Source organism: Molossus molossus, unplaced genomic scaffold (assembly GCF_014108415.1).
Source record: "Molossus molossus isolate mMolMol1 unplaced genomic scaffold, mMolMol1.p scaffold_m16_p_2, whole genome shotgun sequence".
NCBI lineage: Eukaryota > Metazoa > Chordata > Mammalia > Chiroptera > Molossidae > Molossus > Molossus molossus.
The window spans coordinates 25,140,059-25,159,409 of NW_023425355.1; positions in this window are offsets into that span (position 1 = coordinate 25,140,059).

The window sequence follows — 19,351 nt, forward strand, 5'->3', positions numbered from 1 at the left end:
AGCTGTAAGAAAGAAAGATCTCTTATTCTTTGAGACTACATGGAGGGACCTGGAAAGTATCATCCTAAGTGAAACAAGCCAAACAGAGAAAGACAAGTTTCATATGGTCTCACTTATTTGTGGAATATAATGAACATAACAGTCTGAGGAATGGGTAGTCCCAGAGACGTGGAAGTGGGTTACAGACTGACAATCCCCTAAAGAGGATAAACCACAGAACTTATATGCATGTATGCATGAACAGTGGACATGGACAACAAACGGGGGAAAGGGCAGGGGGGGAGGGGGGAATCAGTGGGGGGGAAAAGAGAAACATTTGTAACAAAAATTAATTAATAAAAAAATTAAATAATAAAAAAATAAAATAAAAATTTGAGGAACCAATAAAACTTTACTGCAGCAGTTGCCCATTTTATATCCCTCCCAATAATGTACTAAGGGTCCAATATCTCCACATACTGGTCAGCACTTGTTATTTTCCTTGGTTTTTTATTATTAATATAGCCATCCTAGTGGGAGTGAAGTGATATCTTGTCTTTGAGATTTACATTTCCCTAATGGCTAATAATGTTAAGCATACTTTAATGTGCTTATTGATCATTTGGAAATCTTTGGAGAAATACCTATTTAAATCATTTGCCCATTTTAATTGGATTATTTGTCTTCATACTGTTCAATTGTGTTATTTATATATTCTAGATATTAGACCATTATCAGATGTGTGATTTGCAAACATCTCCCATTCTGCAGGTTGCCTTTTCATTTTCTTGATAGCGTCCTTCCATGTGCAAAAGTTTTAATTTTTATGAAATCTAACTTATCAATTGTTTCTTTTGTTCCTTGTGGTTTGGGCACAAAGAGGTCACTGGTCCAATTCCTGATCAGGGCACATGCACAGGTTGTGGGCTCAATTCCCAATAGGGGGCATGCGGCAAATCAATGTTGATGCTCCTTTCATTGATGTTTCTATCTCTCCCTATCTGTAAAATAATTATAATGATAATAATAATAATAATAATAATAAAACATTTTAAAATTAAAAAAAGAAAATTAATTGGCCATAGATATATTCCTTTGTTCTATATGTCTGCCCTTATGCCAGTACCACAGTGTCTTGATTACTGTAGCTTTTCAGTATGTTTTGAAATTGAGAAGAGTGGGTCCATCAACTTTGTTTTCCTTTTATTTATTATTAGTTTTTATAGGCACATGTTTCATCAACCTTAAATAGGTGATGATTTTTTATCACATTCTGATGTTTGACATTGACAATTTTTAAAAATTAAATAATTAATTTATTTTTGTTACAGATGTTTCTCCTTTTTCTCCCGTTGACACCCTCTTCCCCCACTCCTGTCCCCTCCCCCTTCACAGTATTGTCATCTATGTCCATGGGTTATGCATATATGCATATAAGTTCTTTGGTTTATCTATTCTCACCCCCACCCCCTCTGAGGTTTATCAGTCTGATCCCAACTTCCATGTCTCTACGTCTTTTTTGTTCATCAGCTCATTTTGTTCATTAGATTCCACAAATAAGTGAGATTGTGTGATATTTGTCTTTCCCTGATTGGCCTTTTTCACTTAGCATAATACTCTCCAAGTTTCTCCATGTTGTCTCAAAGGGTAAGAGATCTTTCTTCCTTACATCTGTATAGTATTACATTGTGTATATGTACCACAGTTTTTTATTCACTCATCTGTTGATGGACACTTGGGCTGTTTTCAGATCTTAGCTATTGTAAATAGTGCTGCTATGAACATAAGGGCACATATATATTCTTCTTGATTGGTGTTTCAGGCTTCTTCAGATATAGTCCTAGAAGTGAAATCACTAGGTCAAATGGAAGTTCCATTTTTAATTTTTTAAGAAAATTCCATATTGTTTTTCATAGTGGCTGCACCAATCTGCATTCCCACCGGCAGTATACTAGAGTCCCCTTTTCTCCATATCCTTGCCAGCCCTTGTTGTTTGATGATTTGTTGACCACCATTCTGGCAGGTGTGAGGTGATACCTCATAGTCGTTTTGATTTGAATCTCTCTACTGATTAGTATCATTGAGCATTTATTCATATGTCCCTTGGCCATTTGTATAACCTTGTTTTCCTTTTAAATTTTTTTCTAGGCATTCTGGGCTCTTGTACATCTAACATTATTCAATATTTAATCTATAAAAATAAAGGAATAAAAATAGAAAATATAGTTCTGAAGGAATAATAGTAATCAATGTAAATTGGCTATGTAAGATATTAAAAATATTATATAACTATAATAATTTAAGTACAATAACATAGTACTGGCTAACTTGGAGAATATTATGCTAAGTGAAATAAGCCAGTCAGAGAAAGATAAGTAGCATATGGTTTCACTTACATGTGGAATCTAATAAACAAAATAAACTAACAAACACAGTGTAAACAGACTCATGGATACAGAGAACAGACTGATAGCTGTTAGAGGGGAGGGGTGTTGGGGGACTGGGTTAAAAAGCTAAAGGGATTAAGCAAAAACAGAAAAAAAATCTTCATAGAAAGAAACAACAGTATGGTGATTACCAGAGGAAAAAGAGGGTGTAGGGAGGTAGAAGAGGATATAGGAGGGATAAATGGTGATGGAAGGAGATTTGACTTAGGGTGGTGAACACACACTACAACACACAGACGATGTATTATATAAATTTATACTTGAAACTTGTATAATTTAATAACTAATGTCACTCTAATAAATTCAATAAAAATTCAAATTAAAATTTATGCATAACAAAATGTAATATATGATAAAAGTAGTATTTCAAATGAACAAACAAAAGAGTTATTATTTAACTACTCATATAATTGACAAGTCTTTTAAAAACTTGAAGGTCAATACATACCTCATTCTTTAAATTTAAAGAATCCCATATGAATTAAAGATTAAATGCAAACATTAAATCATATAAGCCCAACAATAAAATATAGGATAATATGCTTATAATTATGAAGTAAGGAAGGTTTTTCTAAGTAAGAGACAAAATCCAGATTCAATAAATAAAAACAATTATTTGAATGCCTTAAAATTTAAATCTTTAGTTTAAAAACCTACAAATGCATAAATATAAAATAATATCTCATACTTGGAAAAATTAGTTGCAACATCTAGGATATAGAATTAATAACATGAATATATAAACAACTTTTAGAAACAGATAAGTGAAATGAAACACCTCAATAAAAATTTATTAAATACATATATAAGCCATTCACAAAATTAGAAATACAAATATCCAGCAAATATTTTCAAAATACTTAACCTTACTAATACTTAAACAAACACATGATAATGCAGAAATATGAGGTTAATTATGACCAAACATTTTGGTAAAGGAAAAAATGTTATAATATTATATTGCTAGATAAATGTAAATTGATATAATACTTTCTGCAAGACAATTTTAAAATATGTATTACAATATTAAAAATACATAATTCTAGAAGTTACCATGCTATATATTATAATAAGAGTCTTTCATACACATATGCACTACCACAATTTCATAAAGATAAGAGGTTTTAACATTTCTTATATTCATGTAATGCTGGAAAAATCATCATAATAGTAGAATAAAAAGGAAGTTTTAGAATTCAGTCAGCTATATACTAGAATATTAGTCCTACCAATTATGAGCTGTGTGACATTTTGAAATCACCCTGAACTTTAATTTTTTATAGACAAAAATACAGATACCTACCATGCACTATTAACAGAACTCGGTGAGACAATAATTTTAGCATTATCTGTTGGATTGAATAGTGTCTCCCCAAAATTCAAAATGTATGATCTACTTGAAACCTGTGAATTGGACTTTATTTGGAAATAATACTTTTGAAGATGTAATCAATAATACCTTTTAAGATGAGGTCATACTCGATTAAGATGGTACCTAAATCTAATATAACAGGAGCCCTTATAAGAAGAGAAAAATTTAGACAGAGACTCAAACACACAGGGCAGAAGGCCATGTGAAGACAGAGGCAGAAATTAGAGTGATGCATTTGCAAGCCAAGGAATGCCAAGGATTGTCAGCAACAACCAGAGGGTAGACGAGGCAAGAACAGATTCTTCCCCAGGAACTTCCAAGGGACCATAGGCCTGCCAAAACTTTGATTTCAGATTATTGACTTTCAGGACTGTAGGAGAATATATTTCTGTTGTTTTAAGGCACCAAGATTGTGGTACTTTGTTATGGAAGCCCTAGGACACTAGTACATGTATGTAGTACAGTACTTTGCAAAGGAAGAGTTCATAAAAGAGAAACTATTTTTATATACTGGTGACAAGCTTCTTTGCATATACTTTTTTACTTTCTGGTTTATGCTCCCTGTGATGTAGGTGGTTTTATTATTTCCAGTCTTTTTTTTTTTTAAAAAAAAAAACAGCTTAGAATCAAAGAGGTTAATATTTTTTCATAGGTCATAAAATTAAGAAGTAGCTGACATTTATTTCATATTTAATTGACTAAAAATAGTCCAACTTTTTAAGCATCACTTGACATTCTTGTTTTAAATTTCACCCCAAATGCTGACAGTTAACTAGGCAAGCTTGTCTGAATTACGTTTTGAACTGCCTATTGGAAAATCTTAGAATCATCATGTGCTTTTAGGTCTCTGTGTAATACATAAGAAATGCATAGGAAATTCCAGATACTTATAGAATTTTCAATGATCAGGACTAAAGAAACTGATAGACAAGGCTGGTAGATGGTAATGATTCAAGCAATTGGACCCAGAATTAAAACTACCCGAGATGGTATGACAATCATAATTGTATTGATGCTGTATGTGAGCAAATCTTCCCATTAGAAGAAATAAGCTAGGCAAAGGGTCAAATTCACATCACTACTTTACATAGTAAAGAGAAAGGATGCAGATGAGATTGGGTGCGTTCAGGGTGGTATGGCCGTAGATACAGAGAACATTTTGTTGGTTGCCAGATGGGAGGGGGATTGGGGGAATGGGTGAAAAGGGTGAAGGGATTAAGAAGTACAAATTCATTGCTAGACTGACAAACCTCAAAGGGAAAGGGGTTGGGGGTGGGTGGGAAGAAATAAACCAAAGAACTTATATGCATAACCAATGGACACAGACAATAGTGTGGGAAAAGGCAGGATGGGGGCGGGAGTGGGGAGGAGGGGGTCAATGGGGGAAAAAATGTGGAACATCTATAATACATTCAACAATAAAGATTAAAAAAAAAGAGAGAGAGAGAGAGAGAGAGAGAGAGAGAGAGAAAGGATGCAGTGATAGCTTTTAAAGTAATTAGGTTGTTTCAGTTCCCTAAGAAATGAAATGTTAAAAGACCATGAAAGGAAATTTGAACCACATATTCAAAGTTCATAAAATGTCTCCTGGAAACTCACCTAGATTTCTTTCAAGTTGTGAATCATATTATATAACCAGTAAACACAGTACTACTCTTTATTTATGACTCATTCTCCAAATAACCACACATTTCCACTAGTAATAAAATGTCATTAAATCTCAAGTTCTCAGCAGCATTTATTTCTAAAGTTGTATTGGACGCTGTGTTAAGTAAAGAAAGAAAGCAATCTATAGAAGTTGACCTCAGACACACTTGCCACCTAAAACTGCACTCTACCTGACAGTCTTAGAAAGGGAAACAGTGCTTTCCATTCAGTAAAAGCCCAGTTCAGAGACCCCTTGCATCCATGAATCCTTCTCCAATGATTTTACCCCCCATTGATCACCTTCTTCTGAGAAATCTTATTGAGCTTGTCCTTAATTCACATTCTTTCCCAACATTATTGTTTATTTATTGGCCAGATATTGTGAAAGATATGCAGTGTGCATAACATCATTTATTACTCACAAAAAGATGTGAGGCAGGGATTTGTGTAGATGCTCTGCGTAAGGATGACAGTCCAAATCATGCCTCTAGGGAGCCTAAACACTATTATTAATGTCCAGAAACTCAGACAAATAAGCCTCATCCCTTTGAGGGCTTCTCAGGGGCAAAAAAAAAAAAAAAAAAAGAAGAAGATTACACTTTTAATAATTTCCATATCACTTTGCACAGTTCTAGGCCTCAAATAGGTACTTCACAAACAATTCTTGTATGATGAATGCTAAGTTGGGAAAGAAACATGATGTAGTAAAAAGAATATTCTACTAGAAGTCAAGAGGCATAAGCCACACAGCTGTGATAATGAGGAAAAAATCTTTCTGAGCTTCATTTTATTCTCCATAATATAAAGGGATCAGATTAGAACGTCTCTGGCACTCTTTCTCACTCTGACACTATAATGTAGACCAAAAGTTTCAAGGAACTGTTACTTAGAAAGCAAAGTTTTACCTACCACAATCAAAATAGGCTGGAATATTTTAAGAGCACATGTTAAGGTATAAAAATGTTATATTGTTCACCTGAAACAAATATAACCAATATAAGATTGTATACCAACTACACTAAAGTTAAAAAAAAAAAGATTTAAGAAAAGTGCACTTCAAATAATTATGTCATAAGACACTACACCTGCCATAACTGTAGAGAAGCCTCAGTACAAGACAGAAACGAAGCAATACCTTTTAGGTGAGGGTGATGCACAGATTTGATTACTCTAAAGGCAGTGCTGAAATAGGCTATCTCCCCTCCAGTCTTTTCTTGACAATGTACTCAAAGTGGTCTTTCTACAGTTACAAAAAAATCACTTAACTGGCCAGATTAAAACTCTTTGGTGGCTTTCATGAGCTCTTTGGAAAAAGATCAGATCCTTAAAATGGTCTCTAAAGCTTCCCTAGATCTGATACCTTCCTAAAACCCTAACCACAACTTTTACCGCTCCCTGCTTCAAAATCTTTATTCTAGGCTTCCAGCCATATTTAACATTTTTTAGATACCCAAATGAGCCACAAGTACACTCCTCTATGGGCCTTTGAACAGATTTACAAGTGAAAATGCTGAGTATATATTACATATGAAAAAAGCAATTTAATGTTTTCAGCAAAACTATTCACAATAACCAAAGAGTGAAAACAACACTGATACCCATTATCAATAGATGGATGAATAAAAGGTAGTATATTCATACAATGGAATAGCATTCAGCCATAAAAAAGAATACAGCATTGATATATGCCACAGCATGGATGAATCTTTAAAACATTATACTCAGTGAGAAGAGCCATACACAAAAGGTTACGTGTTGGTGTTGTATAATTGCATTTATAAGAACTTTCCAGAATAGGCAAATCCATAGAGTCAAAAAGATTAGTAGTTACCAGGGCCTGGAGGGAGGGAGAGTGGGGAATGACTGCTCTTGGGTATAATGTTTCTATTTGAGGTGATAAAAATATTCTAAAAGTAGATTTCAGAGATGGTTGCACAATTCTGTGAATACTAAACACCATTAAATTATACAATTTAAATGGCTGAATTGGATGGTGTTTGAATTATATTTCAACAAAGCTGTTAAAATGCAATTGAAGGTGATTTAAAAGTCATTATAGAAGTGGCAAAGGGGCAGGGTAGTCCAGTGCAAATAAAGAACTGAACTTGGGTTGGAGTACTGGTATCTCAGTTTGGTAATTGTGTGAGCTTGGGTAAATTATTTCTCAGCCTTTAATTGTAAAAATGGGGATAATACAACTTATACTAGCTTGTGTGAGGACGAAATGGGATAGTGAAACCCTGTGTAAACTGAAAAATTCTATTGAAATATATAGTGGGTATATGGAGTCTGGTGTTTGTCACCTGTATTTTTATTCCTAGTCCTACAAAGTCCCTTGATAACAATCAGAAGACTTAACTTCAGATGAAAAACAACCTTCTTAATTATCTCCTTTTAATTTTAGGTAATATAAAATTATTGTATTATAGCTGATATTTGGTTGATACTTAGATTAAGTTTTGCTTATGGGTCTCTTCACACCATATTTTCATCTAATGCTAATACTCTAAAAAGGTCATTTTGCTCAGAGAATCCAAAGAAGATGATTCTATTGAAACGACTTGAAAGCCAAGCTTTATATTATGATATTAAGGAGTCAGGGAAGAAAGAGAGGAAGAAGGATGCATATTTCTTTATAAATCTTTTCTGAGAATCTTGGGGGGGGGGGGAGACAAACAAACATCTGTAGTGGCAAATTTTTTTCTCCTTTAATCTAAAGGACAGCCGAAAAGCAATCTGTTGTTTGTACAGAAAGAAATGCTAGTAAAAGAGGAAGAAAGTACACTTGGGGGAACATCTGCTATGAGAAACCACTTGAAAAGTAAGTGTGGGGAAACATTTGCACAACATACAGCATATAATGTGCTGCAAAAATGAAGAGAGGATAACACTGGCAGGAAAGATCTATATGCATAAATTTATGTAGCATAGGAAACGTAAGTAAAAATATAACAGATTGACTATTTCCCTCTTTATAATTAATTGAAAATATATATTTTAATACTAGGCTGTAAGAGTCATAATCACTAAAACACAGTAACCACAAATAGCATTTATTGTACTAGCATGAGTCAACCCCTACCCTCCTTATGATGTGCTCCTGTAAGTAGAGCAGAATTGAAACAGGGGATGTGGTCCTTCCTTTTGAGGAACTCTTGGCTGACCTAAGGAGAGAGTCATTGTCTAAAAAGTACATATTGATATGTACAACACAATAGAACTAAATGTAAACATGAAGGCCAAGAATAAGAAAGGCTAATAAAAAAATATGAAAATAGACAAACCTGAACTGAGTGGGGCTAGTCAAAAAAGGTCAGAGGTCTTACATTAGCTGCCCTTGAGCCAAATCCAACCAAAAGTAGTTTTGTTATGGTTTGTGCACACAGAGAGAAATATTAAACATTAAAAATTTAATTGGGAGAGTAATTGTAAGAATTTATTCACATACCTGGTTTAGTTTCTTCTGAAAAAGCAGATAATGAAACAAACTGGGCCTACTTTCCTGAATGTCAATAAGCAGCTTAATCTGAGTCACAGTTGTCTGCTTCAGAGAGAGCCTGTTCTTTTGCTCACCACATTTTCCTCCACTCCAATCATATTGCTAATGTATTGGTTAAGAAGATCGGTATTAAGGCAAATCAGATCAGGAGCTCTCAAATACTATGTATGTAAGGACCATTTGTATGTAGGAAATCTCTGAGTATGCATGTATGGACATTCATGTATGAAACACCGGCCTTAGTATATGTTATGTAATAGACATTTAAAGTGCTGGTTTTATTTCATTTCCGAAATATACCTTGAACTACAATCTCTGAACCCAGATGACTGGAATACTCATTTTTTAAAACTAGCATCATAAATATTTTTTAGATACACATAAGTTTGAGCAACATTATTCTGGGCGATCCCCACTTAAATTTACTCCACTTACTGGTGGAAGATTAATCTTAATCTAGCTCTGACATGATGCTTTCTGCTAAAAAACTATAATGATTTCCTTTTATCCACTGCATAAAGTTCAAACTAGTCACTCTGACATACAAAGCCTGCTATGATCTATTCCAAAGCACCTTTTCATTATTTTCCAGCTATATAAATCTTTCCTTCTTTTCAAATTTAACTACTTCTTCATAAATGCTTCACAGCTCTCTAATCTCTAGGTCTTGGCAGAGGCTGGTCTTTATATATGGAAATGTCTTTTTTCCAACTGTGAATTAATTGATACAAAAGTATATACCTGACTTAAGTTGGGCTGATCAGATTTTTTTCTCCAGCGTTTCTCTCTAGTAGGTTGTAAAACTCAAGAGCTCATGACATTCATGTGCTCAAATATGTAGGGCAGAAAAGCAGAGAAAGAATTGGAATGGACCTCAGCCATCTGCATTTTTTTTTACAAGCAATTGGATGGGTGATTCTGAAGAAAAGGAGATACTTTCAGAACCAATGGTATAGGAAATAAACATTAATCTGTAATCAGAAGACCAGTTTTTAAATTTGAGTTTACCATTAATTTATAGGGCAGCTTGGCATAAATTGGTCAAGATTTTCTGAGTTTCAGATTTCTCCATCTAAAAATTTAGAAGTGCTATAATGAACATAATTATAAAAAAAAAAAAAAATGGAAGGATTTGGAATGCATACTTCTTTCTCTTCTTGTGAAACTTTAGTTTGTAATTTCTCTGATAATGTGTTTCTAATTTGTACCATGTGTTCGCTGTGAATTTGTCCCAAGCATTGGTCCATTATGTTTGGCAACTACAAAGAGACCTACTCTGTAGAATAAGAGTTGAACCAGATAACATAAAAGTTTTGTTTTTCTCAGTTACTTCAGAGAAGGAGCTGTGGGGAAAAAAAAAATCAAAGAAAAATAATTATAAGCAAAGATGCTAAGTGTGAGCTGAAAATAAGCTCATTAGGAAATGTCCACTGAAGCTGAAGCTGAAATCAGAGGTAGACCAAGCAAATTTATCACAGGGTTATGGAAAAGCATCTGTTACAGGGTGTGATTCAAATCTTTGGTTGTTGCAATTTTATTATGAACTTTATGTCTAAAAGCAGTGATGACGCAATAAATAAAATTTTTTATGTGTCTGATATATGTATATATATGTGTGTGTGTATATATATGTGTGTGTGTATATATGTACATGTATATGTGTGTGTGTGTATATCTATCTATCTATCTATCTATCTATCTATCTATCTATCTATCATCTATCTATCTATATATATATGTATATATTTTACCTCACCCTAGGACACTTATCTTCAGATAGAGCGGGAGGGAGAAAGGGGGGAAGAGAGAGAGAGAGACATCAACTTGAGAGACACATTGACTGACTGGTTGCCACCGACACAACCCCAAATGGGGCCGAGGACAAAATGCAACTGAAGTACGTGCCCTTAGCGGGAACTGAACCTGGGACTCTGGTCTGACACTCTAACCACTGAGTAAACCGGCCAGGGCTGTCTGATATTTTTAACATTAGCGTAGTATACCATTCCTACAACATTTCCGATATGACCTTTGGCAGACTAGCTCTGGAAAAAATTTCCCAGTTCTAGAAATTGTACTTCTTGATTCACCTATTCTTCAGGGTAACCTAATTAAAAATTCCTGTACATAAGATTGTGTTTAATTTGCAAAAATATTCTATATAAGCCTAAAGTATTAAGCATGATATGGTGCATTTGTTAAGTTACTAAAAGATGAGTCAATAATTCCCTGGGTTCCAAAAAGTTCATATATACACATAGATAGATAGATGATAGATAGATAGATAGATAGATAGATAGATAGATAGATAGATAGATATAGATATAGATATATATCTCTAAGTCTTCAAAATGCCAAAACAATTAGGTAATTCTGACAATTCAAAGAGAAAAAATATAGTTATACTTACTTTTGATACATTACAAAACAAATAATTAATTTACTTGTCACCGATTTATTTGTGGCAGGTTGTTAACCATAGTTTTCCATCTAAAAATGAATAACACATTTGTATGCTATTATCTGACGGTCTGAAGAAGATTCTGAGGAAGGTACATATTCAGTGTTGTCTAGGACAATATGTGTGCCTTGTTTCTTAAAAAAGTATTGTTTCCAGTAAAATTCAAGTATTTTCAAAAGATGGTCTCTCTCATTCTCTTCCTATTTCTAATAGTAGGCAATGCACATAATATGTTAAGTCAAATGTGGAAATAAATTTGTTGATATGTTTACGAAGACGATGTATTTGAAATCTTGGAGAATGTGAAAAAACACAGAAACAACCATCTTTCTAAGTATTACCTACCACTCCTATTACCTTCTTTTTCTTTTGTAAGCTTTATAATTATTTTTAAAATACACAAAATGAGCCCTGGCCGGTTTGGCTCAGGGATTAGAGTGTCGGCCCACGGACCAGAGAGTCCTGGGTTCGGTTCCCGCTAAGGGCAAGTAACTTGGTTGCAGTTTGTCCCTGGCCTGGGTTGGAGGCATGTGGGTGGCAACCACTTTATGTGTCTCTCTCACATTGATATTTCTCACTCTCCCTTCCGTTCTATTTGAAGATAAATGCAAAAATGTCCTTGAGTGAGGATAAAAAAAAAAATACACAAAATGATAGAAAACAAAGACATTAAGAGGGAAATCCCGAACAATCTAAGCTAGTCATACACAGGTTGCATAGATAGAGACTTTCCTATTGTAGATTTAAAGTGACAAGTGATTAATTGAAGGAAGGGAGCAGTCAAAACTAAGTTTCCTTTCAGTGCCAAAACAAGTTGTGTCCTGTTATTTGAAAAGTGCCAAAAGCATTGATTGACTTGAAATGTTGATTAAGAGCTGATTGCTCTAAGCAAATACTTAGGAAAGTCTCTCCAGTGTAGCTGGGCTAACTTTGGAAAATAAATTGGTATAGCTGAAAGGTTGTAAATTATTTAAATAAACATGTAATTATATTTCAGAATTGTTAATTTCAAAATTTTTGTTTTGATCTAAGCAATCAGATCTCTTCATTTTGAGCTTTTAAACAGACATCTCATTATGTGAACATATACAAGTGTAAAATTGAATAGCTATATATTGAAAGTAAATATTTTAGACATTAATTAAACCCATTATTAGTAAATTTATAATTATTTTGTCATAGTAATCTAAATATGAAAAAAATGCCTTTATTGGGAAGGAGGGAGGTCTGGACACAGTACATTTCTCAGTGTAGATTAAGATTTGTTTACAGCAAAATAGCCTTTATAATTAGGCATCTACTTGCTGATGTAATTGTATACCATGGTATTAATGACTGCTAGTTAAAATGCAGCCAAGGATCCCCTGACATAATGCATTTATTCAAATTATTACATTATTGTCTGTTTTATAGGCTATAGTTTTCAAACAAATAATTTTATTCTTTTCTCAAATATGGATAAACCACACAAAGAGTATATACATGCAAAATATATTTTTATGAGAATATAAAGACTAAACTAGTACTTAGATTGTTTAAAATTTCATTCTAAAATTTTATTCAAAGCAAATCTTATGGAAGAGCTTGAATTATTGTCATAATTAAAATTACTCTATATTTTTAACAACTTAATTGAGATTATTCACATACCATGTAATTCATCTATTTAAAGAAGCTGAGGAGTGGGAGAAAAGGGAAAAAATAAAGTCATAACTTCATAGATTTCAGTACATTGTGGTGTGTGAAACCACAACCACAATCAATTATAGAACATTTTCATCACCTCCCAACCCCCAAGTCCTGCACAAATTTATCTTCTGCTGTTCTTAATATGTTGGTTTTTGCCCTTGTGTTTGTAGCTTTATAGTTACAAGATAACTGCATTGTCTCCAGGCTTCACATAAATATTCTAGTCAAGAAGGAAGAGGGTGAAGAAGCAAAGGAAAGGGTGAAGAAGTGGGAGATATAGTGTGAGCATTTATTTATTTAAACATTTTTTCTTTATTGATTTTAGAGAGAGAGGAAGAGAGAGGGAGAGTGAGATAGAAACATCGATGAGAGAGAACATCAATTGGCCGCCTCCTGCATGCCCCCCACTGGGGATCGGGCCCACAACCTGGGCATGTGCCCTGACCAGAAAACGAACCAGCAACCTCTTGGTGCATGGGTCAACGCTCAACCACTGAGCCACACCACAAGGGTGCATTGGCATTTAAATGTAAGGAATTAGAACCCAGTAGCAAGGTTTATGGTACAAGTACAAATTTGGAGTCATTGGTGTACACATAGTAATAAATCTATGGGACTGGATAAGATGCTCTATGGAAAAAGCGGAGAGTGAAAAGATAAGGTGGGTAGCAAAAATTATTCCAGATAATTCACCGTTTAAAACTTAGGATCCAGACGGCAAAAAAGCATATAAAAAGATGCACAACATTGTTAGTTATTTTAAAAATTGTATTTAAAACATAGTGAGACCACTCACATGCACACACACACATCAGAATAGGTGGAATTAGAAAGACTAAATATAACAAGTGTTGGTGAAGATGTGGAGCAACTTGAACATTTGCACATTCTAATAGATGGGTAAAAATTAGAGTAGAAATCAATGAATTAGAAAACAGACAGAAACAAAGAAAAATCAGCAAAGCCAGCATCAATTCTAAATACATTAATAGAAATGATAGATCTCTAGAAAAAACTTACCAAGAAAATAAAAGGGAGAACAAGATTTTACAGACATTTTGAGATGAGAGGTATTATACAAAGTGCTGAGGTCCCAGAAAAACCTCATCATGTTGTTTGTGGATTCCAAAGAAATAACCCTGAGGACTGGCTGTGAAAGATATGGGTTTATTAGGACTCACATGCACACCAGTGGCAGTCAACTAGTGAAGTTTACCACTGTACCACTGGCACTGGTGAAGTTGTCACAGTAAGTCTCATCCAGCTTGTGGATGGGTCGCACCGGGGATGGTTGGCCAGTGCTATTATTTTGCCACCACCCAGACTTTCCCAGGGCAATGTTTTGTAGAATACAGAAAACAAAAAAACAGGGTATGCAAGGGTAGGGAGTTGTACTCGTGCACAAGCTGTGTGAGATCAAAATATTACCTGTTTACAATCCATGCTCACATCTAGAAGCAGTTTCTCTTTGGCCTTTCTCAGACCAAGTTGTTGGCCAGGTTCCCAGGATCTCACATTCTGCTCACAGATGGCCTTCATTATATTCCCACAGGGTGGGAGGGGGAGTTGGAGTATGGGAAGGGGCCCATATTCCCATACAAGAGGTTATTTGAATGACTATGTAGATACCTTTAACAGTTTGCTTGAAATGTAATATTCTTCAAAAAGCATAAGCTATCAAAGCTGACAGGATATTAAAAATCATTATGTAATGACTTCTTTTTTAAAAATGTTTTTACTTTTTATTGTTGATACTATTACAAATGTCTCCATCCGCTCCCACCCACATTTGCTTACCTCCACCTAGCCTTGCCCCCCTTCCCTCTGGTCATTACCACACTGTTTTCTGTATCTATGTGTCATGTATGTATGTACTTTGGTTAATCCCTTAACTTTCTCTCATCCAGTCCTCTCTTCCACCTCCCTGCGGACAGCTGGCAATCTGTTCCATGTATCCATGCCTCTGGTTCTATTTTGTTTGTCAGTTTATTTTGTTCATTAGATTCCACATATAAATGAGATCAAACATTATTTGTCTTTCTCTGACTGGCTGATTTTGCTTACATGATACTCTCCAGGTCTCTTCATGCTGTCACAAAGGGTAAGAGTGCTTTCTTTTTCACAGCTGCATAGTATTCCATTGTGTAAATGTACCACAGCTTTTTAATCCACTCATCTACTGATGGACATTTGAGCTATTTCTTGATCTTAGTCACTGTAAATAACACTGTCATGAACATAGTGGTGCATATGTTCTCTCAGATTGTTGTTTTGGGATTCTTAGGATATATTCCCAGAAGTAGGATCACTGGGTCAAAAGGCAGTTACATTTTTAATTTTTGAGGAAACTCCACAGTGTTCTTTTAAAGAAACAATGTTGTCATTTTTTTTCTGAAAGCACATACACACACACTTAAGATCACATGGCTTTATCAATGAATTCTTCCAAATATGTAGGAAATAAATAGTACCAATTTTGTACAAACTCTTCCAGAAAACAGAAGAAACACTTTCTTTATCTGTTTGTTAAGGATAGTATAGCTTAATTCTATAATCTGGCATGAGCATGGCAGGAAAGAAATATTACAAGTCAATCTCATTTATATAGATACCAAATTAACAAGATAATAGCAAATTGATATCATTACTATATTAAAAGAATGATGGATTTTATTTAACTATATTTATTGTAGTTATACAAGAGTGCTTTAGTATCAGAAAATCAGTTGCATTAATAGAAAAAGAAAACTTGGGCAATTCATAAGATTATCCTGAATGATACAGACAAAACATTTGAAAATATTCAGTGCTATTCATGATAAAACTCTAAGTAAATTAAGAATAGAAGGGAACTTTTTTTAATGTGACAAAGGGCATATTTTAGTTATCTTAATGCTGCTATATGAAATTACCACAAATTTAGTGGGCTACAAATGTATTATCTAACATGTTCTATGATCAGAAGTCTGGGTGGCCTTGGCTGAAATTAAGGCATTGGCACAGCTTCACTCCTTACTGGATGCTCTGGGAAAAGATCTGCTTCTAAACTTAGGTTTGGGGAAGAATTCAGTGTTGCAATAGTACGACCGAAGTTCTTGTTTCCTTGCAAGCTATCATCTAAGGGTTGTCCTTACCTCCTGGAGGCCTCTGTCTGGTCCTTGTAATTGGCCCCAATTCAATGGTGTGCTTGGAATCACATTTAATTTCTCTGCTGCATTTCTCCTGCTTCCTGTTCTACCTCATCTCTCTAACTCAAGGTAGAGAAAGTGCTCTGTTGCTAAGGGTTCAGTAATTAGATTAGGCCCACCTGGATAATCCCCTTATTTTAAGACCTGTAGTATTAATTACATCTGGGCAGTCTCTTTTGCCAGATAACTTCACATATTCATGAATTCCAGATAGGGCACGGACATCTTTGGGTCACTATACTGCTCACCACAGGGCATCTACAAAACCTTACAACACATATGATTCTCCATCAGCAACTATTGGAAACTTTTTCACTGAATTTAGGAATGAGACACAACTGACTGCCCACTACCACCGCTTTTATTTAGTACTCTGCTGGAGGAGCTAGTCTGTCTAAGAATAAAAATAAAACAAATAAAGGTATAAGATTTGAAAAGCAAATAAATCTTTTATTACTTGTAGATGACATAATTATGTACCTAGAAAACCCAAAATGTCTATGTCCCAGCATCATTCAGTTGAAATATATTTCTTAAAGAAAATAACCTCCAACATTGGGTGACTGTAAAATGTTGCAGCCTCTTTGAAAAGTACTTTGAATTATGATCCAGCAATTTGACTCTTAAGTATATACCTAAAAGGATTAAAAGCAGGGACTCAGATACTTGTCGACCAATATTCATAGCAGCATTATTCACAAAAGCCACAGTGTAGAAACAGCACAAATGTCCATCAAAATATGAATGGATAAACAAAAAATGATATATACATACAATACAATTATTCAGCCATAAAATGGAATTAGATTCTTATACATGCTGCAACGTGGATGATCTTTGAAGACATGCTAAGTGAAATACACCAGATACCAAAGAACAAACATTGTATGAATCCACACATATGAATTGTCTAGAATAGTCAAATTTATGGAGATAAAAAGTAGAACTGTGGTTAGCAGGGGCTAGGGAAAAAGATTCATGGGAAGTTATTGTATAAGAGGTAGAGGGTTTTGTAAGATGAAAAGTTCTAGAGACTGGTTGAACAATGTGAATATATTTCACATTACTAAACTGTACACTTAAAATGATGCATTTTATGTTATGTATATTTATTACAATAAAAAACCTTAAAAACTAAAAAAGTACCAAATCATAAAAAAATTATATATCTAGGACTACATCAAATGAAAAATGGACAAAACCTCTATGTTAATAACTTTTTAAAAAGCATTGTAGAGAGAAACTAAGAAATACCTAGAGAAACATATCATGTTGGATTTTAAAATTTTATACTGCAAATGTGTCAATTCTTTCAAATTATTCTATAAATTCAAGATAATAAAAAATATTGACAGTTTTTTTGAGGAAACTATTAAGTTGACTCTAAAACTCAAATGAAACGTAAAAGAACCAAGAACAGCCAACGCTGTCTTTAAGAAAAAAACAAAGCTTGAGGATAAAGTATCAGATATCAAGATATATTATAAAACAATAGAAATTGAGGCAGTGTGCTACTGGCACCTACATAGACAAACTGACTAATGGATTAGAGAAAAGAACCAAAAAACATAGTCAACCGATTTAAGACAAAGGTGATACTATAATACAGTGGTGAAAGATGGGTTATTTCAGTAAACTGTACTTAGTCAATTGGATATCCATATGGAAAAACATTGATCTAGGACAACACTAGTGATTTTCAAAGTGTGATCCATGGACCTCTGGGAATTCTGAAGATCCTTTCAGGGAATCTTTGAAGCTAAAACTATTTTCATAACAATATTAAGGCATTCTTTACCCTTTTCACTCTGTTGACATTTGCAATGTTGGCACAAAAAGAAGTGAGAGGTAAAACCCATGGTACCTTAGGACTAATCAAGTCAGTGACAGCAAACTATACTAGTATTCATTGTATTTTTTATTTGCCACTATGCACTCACAGTAAAAATAAAGCCAGTTTCACTATGTATGGTACCAGGTGGGTGAAAGAATTATCAGGGAATCACTTTGTAAATTATGTAATTATATAACCACTATGTTGCCTGTACTCCTGAAACTAATGTAAAATAATATTTAATGTCAACTACAATTGAAAAATGAAGGAAAAAAACCAGTGACCTTGATGAAGCAATACAATTATTACTTTTGCTAAATTTTAGTCTCTAGTATACATCTTTTTAATATTTTATATTATGAAATAAAAGTATATAATAAAGTACTTCTGTGTACTGAAGTATGATGGTTGTCTCAATAAAAAACAATTGTCTGGCTTGCTAGCTGAACTAGCCACTTTTTACATTGAACACCATATTCACTTGCATGAATGAATATCAAACTGTGGTTATTAAGTCTTTATTATTTGGTAGACATATTCTTAAAAATTAATGACGTCAGACTGTCACTTGAAGATAAACAAATATTTTGTATTACCCATAATAAAATTTGATCTCCAAGTGAAAATTGGAATTATGGAAAAGTTGTATCTACCCTTGTGAACCCGATACCTTCCAAGTACTGAAATATTTTTGTACTAAGATCTGTGATGATATTAACTAGTGAATTAAAAAATATTTTATAGCAAAGTGTGTCAACTTTTGAAAGATCTACATAAATTAATGGATAAATATTTTCCAAGTGATCAATATATGATTTTCAAAATCATGCAAAAGTCAAAGATCTATTCGCCATGCAAGATACATCAATTGCTTTTAAAGTAAAAGAGTACAAAAAGTTCATTGTTATTTTTTTCAGATTTTATATTTCAACTAACCTTTAAGATACTACTACCTGTCAAATGTAGTATCAAAAAAATATCTACAATTGTTTTGAAAGATCAATATAATACCCTTCCCTTTTCCAACTACAATCTATATGAGACTAAATTTTCATCATAAACTTCAATTAAAACAACATAGCATTACAGTTTGAAGAAGCAGATATGAGAACCCAGCTGTTTTACATTGTCATGTATTAAAGAGTTTTTGCAAAATGTAAACAACAAACAAAAGCACAATGCTACTTTACCCACTAAAAATGTTTTTTGTTTTGAAAAGTGTAATTTTAATGATA